Source organism: Lampris incognitus, chromosome 5 (genome assembly GCF_029633865.1).
Source record: "Lampris incognitus isolate fLamInc1 chromosome 5, fLamInc1.hap2, whole genome shotgun sequence".
Lineage (NCBI taxonomy): Eukaryota > Metazoa > Chordata > Actinopteri > Lampriformes > Lampridae > Lampris > Lampris incognitus.
Window position 1 is genome coordinate 39,035,719 of NC_079215.1, and position 6,994 is coordinate 39,042,712.

The 6,994-nt window shown below is 40.6% G+C and overlaps 1 long non-coding RNA gene across 1 annotated transcript; it reads right to left on the bottom strand.

Moving 5' to 3' along the window:
- Positions 1-3,819: 3,819 nt before the first annotated feature.
- LOC130113138 (uncharacterized) lies at positions 3,820-6,121 on the bottom strand. Its single transcript, XR_008810270.1, has 3 exons — positions 5,986-6,121; positions 5,778-5,834; positions 3,820-5,475 (listed from the first exon to the last, which is right to left on the bottom strand). It is a non-coding gene; the product is annotated as an uncharacterized LOC130113138 (long non-coding RNA).
- Positions 6,122-6,994: the final 873 nt, after the last annotated feature.

The following is a 6,994-nucleotide window of genomic DNA, read 5'->3' on the forward strand; positions in this document are numbered from 1 at the left end:
GACACCTACATGTTCATCTTTGAAATGGTGAGAGCTGTGTCGTTTTGGTTTAATGTAGACCTTTTTTAGTTGTATGTCAGCTTTTTTTTACGGTGCCAGAGGGGAGCACTGGAACCCATCTTGGAACTCGACTCAGACTCAACCTTGATGACTCACTCGGACTCAGGTAATGGGGACTCGACTCGGACTCGAGGTTTAGTGACTTGACTACAACTCTGCTCAGGATTACCATGAAAAAACAACATTGCAGGCATTGAATGTTACAGAAATCGAACATAAATCATTCAAACCTTTAAAGACGCATTCATTTATTGTCATATGAATCACCTGAAGACATATACACAAGCAAGGGCAGCTTTTGTGCAAATAATAGGGATTCATTTTAAGCGCCAGCTTCTTAAGAGGACCCTGTGATTCAGCGGTCTTTGCGGCCATTGCACGTGGAGGAACGGTTGTCGAGAAAAATCAATGGAGAGCGAGGACAACATCAGACCAATAACAGGCGCAGTGCGACGTGCGAGTGACCACAATTTGTGATGCCAGTGACGTGCGGTGGGGTCAGTGACGTGCGGTGGTGTCAGTGACGTGCGGTGGTGTCAGTGGGCATTCACAAATCCAAATTACATCCCTTTGTGCTCGCTAACGTTTTATAACAATCCTATTCCTTCTTCATTCTTCCAACTGCCACAGGATTCTAGAATACTGTGTCCCCCTGGCTGAACTACATTCCAAATGAAAACCTAAACAAAAATATTGTCAAAGTATATATGAAGTAGTTTTTTCCTCGTTTTATATGGTTTTTGATAGCTGTGAAATGACTAAGTAACACCATTGCCTTTCCTTAGAGCTCCCAAACCACTGTGGGTTTCACTGCAGCCACTACAAACAGCAGTTATGAGATGCCATTTGTAAATATTGTTGAAACATTACCTGAAAAGAAGGACACAAACACAACACAAATAAACATTTGTGGTAAAAATATGTAAATTATTATATGTAAAATATACAAATACATACATCTAAATTATGTACCATTTCATTAATTCAGTTCCAGTATTATGATGTATAATAAAATGACTGATAACAGAACTGAGAGTGGATTCATGCAAATAAACTGGGTGCTGAGGTGACAGAACGTTGAGATAATATGTACTGAGATCACCTATAGATCAATTAAAAACACAAATTTTTGGGCAATACATGTGAAAATAGCAGTTAGTCACTTAGGGCATGTTTTTACCCAAAAATGATTGAGAAGCAAACTTATGAGATACAAAGTGACATCAGCATATTAGGTAACAAATGGTGAGAAGGCAAACATATGTATGTATGTATGTATGTATCCCATCATGAATGCTTCTCCTGTGCAGTTAGATCCCAGTCCAGTTCTACCACATAAATATAACAACTTGCAAACGGTTTAAATCAAATCAAATCAATTTTATTTGTATAGCCCAATATCACAAATTGCAAATTTGCCTCAGTGGGCTTTACAGCAACACAACATCCTGTCCTTAGACCCTCTCATCGGATAAGGAACAACTCCCTAAACAAAAACCTTTAACAGGGAGAAAAAATAGGAAGAAACCTCAGGGAGAGCAACAGAGGAGGGATCTCTCTCCCAAGATGGACAACGTGCAATGGATGTTGTGTTTAAACAATTTACACAATACAACACTGAAAGAGGATAACAAACATATGATGGACTTATAAAATTTATGAAGAATATGATGCGCAGGATGCCAAGCAGTGTCCAGACGCCACCAGAACAGTCAGGACCCAAGCCACGCGACCAGCATCATCATATAAAAAAAAAAATCTATAAAAAGAAAATGTGATGAGGGGAATGGCAGGAATTATGTTGATTTACTTTTTAAAAAGTGAATCAACATAATCACAAACATTTATAGTGCAAGTGAACAGTCAATATTATTTATGAGTAATTGCACTGTTTTGTAGAAATGGGAGACAAACTGAGATGACTTGTACAAATCTCTAAACTTCAAAATGTTTGACAACCTTCAGGGCTGTTTTTGATGTATTAGTGGGATATCAGTGAAAAGAAAATGGGCATGATGCCTTGACCCAGCCTGAAAAAAACACAGCAAAACGACAAGTAAAAAAAAAGGAAGAAAAAAAAGAGAGAGAGCGAGAGAGAGAGAGCGTGACTTGGGAAGCCATATATGACCCATGTACTCATGTCATTCACAGTACTGTTTTTCACATTTAGCCAGTATTTTGGAAAACACAAAGCGACAAAAGCATAATAAATGATACTGGCTGCAAAGCATGCATACAAGCATCCACTTCAGCTAAACACTTAAGTTCAGCTACACAATTGCAAAAGCGCATGAATGTAAGAACAGTGGCATACCTTTGTGGAGTCTACATTTGTATAGGTTTGTAAAAATTAACAATAAATGCAAACTAGAGATCTAAAAATGAACAATACATATCAATGCAAACTAGAGATCTAAAAATGAACAGTAAATATCAATTCAAATGTTGTATAGATTTGTAAAATCCATTACTAAACAATTCAATTCAGCTACACCAAGAGTTGCATACGTTTTTGAACTCTACATTTTTATAGATTTGTAAATATTAACAATAAATATCAATGCAAACTTTGTATACATTTGTAAAACTGAACAATGAAACTAATTAAAACATATCTACAAAATAATTGTATAAAGAGCTGTTAATAATAAGGATGTGAAATAACGAGTGCGTGCAGCTGATAGGGAAGGCGTTTCAGTGATGGTTGTGATGCAGGACATTTTATTTTTAAAAAATCAAAATTTAGAGAATAAAATCAAATTACAAATCAAATTTTATGTCCAACTATATGTTAACTTGTCCAACACAGCCACACTACAAGAAAAATGCGTTTACATATTACTTTAACACTGCCATGAGCATACAAGCGCAAAATCAATGGCCTACCTTCGCTTGAAGATCTTTTTCCACGAATCTCTCCGTGACGTACGTGACGTGACGTGACCTTAATGGCTCTGATTGGCTCATGCTCGCACCATAAGCAGTGCCTTTCCTCATCCGTTGATTTCGCCCTAAACTACGCAATACAACTACCTGGGTAAGACGCTAAACTGCAACCGCAGGCTGTACAGGGGTAGCACCTTACCTCAATAAGGGCCCTTTGGCTAAGGACGACGTCCCTACTGATAGATCTGGTCCTCCTGCATGCCTGTATGGCACTTCCCATGGTGCCCAGTCCAGCCAACACACTGGGATAGGAGAAGGAAATCCACCTGCTGCCTTGTGGGTTGATGCCTCTTTAGGCAAAGGCTAGGAGAAGGTAACTCTTAATTCAAATCCCCGGGCACAGTCTACCCAGCTGTCAGTACCCGGAAAGGATAAACCATGGCGGCTCCGCTCAGTCAACTCGGCAGCGGTTCCGGCAACCGGCATGTCGGTTTGTCAGCTCGGCAGCAGTTTTGGCAGAAAGCAAAAGGATTCCTCTGCGGCCGTCTCAGCTACACTGTGCCACCGAACAACAGGAAATCTTGCCAAGGGACACAATAGAGCACCACATACGCCCATTTCACGCCGCAGCCATCTTGGATTTTAAAAAAACCAAGTGGTGGGAACTTAGCCACGCCCCCTTCTTACTCAATCGGAAATCAATGCAGCCGGGGCCAGCAGCAAACATGGTTTGGACTACCAACCTCGAGCACCTACCGTCATTTACCACAATATGAAAACTAAGCTGGATCTTTTCTTTTTCGAGTACTTTCTGCCTCTCCTGTGCCAGTGAGGAGAGACACACACACAGGGCTGTATTCAAAGAAGCTGTTTAATCACAATAAAATAAAAATAAGATACATTTCATTTTTATACTGTACATTCAATATTTATACATTAGATTGTCCCATCTACAATATTTTCATTCTTTGTCCTTTAACTTTAACAAAACTGTTGGTTCATTTTAAACTAAAATATGGTCGGTCAACTGTCATTCTGTTGTAGCAATAAACTGGAACTCGCTACCAACTCAAACATCAATTGTTTACTTAACTAAGATAGTGATTGCTCATCTCAAGGTATGGGCTAAAAAATGGGACTGTACTGAAATGAAGTTAAATATGTTTCAATCTATCTAAGGTTTGTGTGCACTATTTTCTTGTCAGCTGAATTTAGCAAAGGTTTAAAACAGTGGTCCCTGAAAATTTGTTAGGAGAGCACACACAGTCCACAGTTGGTTGACTGTTCCACTTAGTGAAAGGGGTATGACTCCATCAAAAATGTGGTACTCCTTTATGCGTCTTATTGACCGTTCGACGTGTATTCTCAAGCCAGCAATACTCTGTGTGTCTGTGAGCTCATCACAGCTAAACTGTCCACTTGGGCCTAAAAATGCAGGGATGACAAGTTTTACATCTATTTCATCGAGCAGGTCTTTGATAAGGAAGCCCTTATCGGCCATGACCTCATCACCTGACTCTAAGAGGTCCAGAACACCTGACCTCTTAGTTATCTCCTTATCAGAAATACATCCTGTGTATAGATTACTTACCAGGCTAACTGGCCCTGAGGGAGTGATCCCAATTAGGGATTTCAGTGTAGTGTTACTTTTATAATGGGAGTATGTCATGGTGTTCAAAACCTTCGAACTAGCTGTCTCGATGCGGATCTCTGTGCAGTCTAGTATCACTCTTGTGTTTGGGTAGAATTCCCTGAATACTGGTGGCATTAGCTCGTCTACTGCTGCTCTACTAGGCCATATTGGGAGGGTCCCTAACATAAAGAGCAAATAGTTGGCCCACGTCGTACAGTTCCTGCTGACTCTGGCCGGCGACACATTGAATCGTACAGATAAATCCAGAGCAAAAAAGCCCTGCCTCACACGGCACAAGAACAGGAAAAACGGATCAATCGGTGATAAATGCTCTGCATGGAAGCCAGACACAGAAATGTGTTCTAGGTTATGGCTGTTCCTTTGCATTTGAATCCATCGCACCGTGGACTCTGCAGTAGGCTGTAAAGCTAGGAAGAGTGCTTTGAGGGTGTGGTAATCCTTAAAACCAGTGTAAAACCTGATCAGATTGGGCGCACACTGGAAGCGTTCTAGACCAAAACGCTCACTTTTCAGCTTTTATTTTCATCCTCCAGGAAAGCGATGCGTTTCTTTACTGCGTCAAGCTGGTCTTCCACAGAAAGGGGCTTCACGTCGTAGTCATGATCAGGTAGTCACCCAAACCTCACTGGACACATGAGGATATGTCATACATGTGCGAAGCAATATAAATCCACACATTTTCCTGTTATCAAGATGATGTGTCAGAACAGAGCTATCCACTATCGAAAGATTAGTGAATATATATATATTATACAATGCAGTAATCTACATGTTTGAAAAATTGTATTGTACTGTCAGTAACAACTCATCTATCTCCCTCATGTTCCTCTTCATGTTCCTCTTCAGCTTCTTCCGCTATTAAGTCACCAATGCGACTACAAACAGGAGCAAACATTTTTCAACGTCAAACTTCTGTCTCCCTTCTAATTTTTTAGTCACAGAGAAACTGGTCACCCCAATATTATTTAACTGGCTGTACATGGTGCAACCTCTGCAGGTCAATGCATACAGTAACGTTAAATGTACATGCAACCTCTGCAGCTCAATGCATACAGTAGGCCTACATGTGCATAATGGCTGTTGCAATAATAGCAGGAGGAGTAAACATTTAGCCATACGGCATCTTAATGTGGAATTTAGTTGTAAACATGAGTGCGCAACTGTAAACGTTACTCACTCATCTGCTGACTCGGGTGTCACCTCCCCAGCAGGTTGACCACCACGAACAGGAACCCTAAAAATACAAGCTATTAATGGCAGGTATTATGTTTCATTTCATCAACATCCTAAAATCATTTTCATGACAACATCCAGCTAACGTTATTATAGCTCTGCATGACCTACCGTGATGTCTGTCTGCTAGTAAAGTTAGTAAACTTAGCTACCTCCTCGGCGTAGGTTGATTTGACCATGGGAAAATGGTCGGTAGAGTTCCGGGTTTCAGTTTTGTCAGCCCAAGAAACGTCTTGCGAAAACAGTCCTCGGTGAAGTGCTTTGAGCACACCCTGTGTTGTCTGTGATCTATAATGACAAATGATATCTGACGCTACTGTCAGCAACATGTTAACTGTTATGGTTGTGGTTAGACCAGAAAGCTAGCTAACAACGTTGCTAGGGAGCTAGCTAGCTAGCTATCCAGCCAGCTAGCTAGGTAAAGGTGAAGGTATTGGTAGTGTTGCAGTGTTCATTTTTATGTCACGGATGTCTAGCTACATACTTGTTTGGTATGTTAATATACTTTTGTAGAGTTAGACTGCAGGAGCAAACATTAGACGTCCAGTCGTACTTGGTGGGGCAGGAAGAGAACTTTATTGCACATGCGCAGAAGTCATACACACACACACACACACACACACACACACACACACACACACACACACACACACACACACACACACACACACACACACACACATATGGATACCCGCAAGGACCAAAATAGCTGCTTATAGCGCAGTAAATAATACAGTGGCTGACTGGCTGTATATGTGAGACTGCACATTATGTTCAACACCCTCACTCAGGCTCACCTTTACAGACTTACATGAAAAGAAAAACAGGTCTTCCTTAAAACATAAATTACCTATGCCGGTAATTACATAACATAACATAACGGTAACATTATTCCTTGAATAACAACTCAGGAAAGCCCCAACTTTATTGTTGTTTGATACTTCTGGGTTATCTATGTTTCCCCAAACAAATAACATCTGAACTTCTCAAACTTTGCTTTTGTCAGTGGTTTGGTCAACACGTCGGCCATCATGTTTTCTGTGGGACAGTATTCAATGGATATTTTACCATCAATATGTGCGGCTCGCACAAAATGATATTTAATATCAACATGTTTGCTCCGTTGCCTACATACTGGATTTTTGGACAGAGCAATCGTCC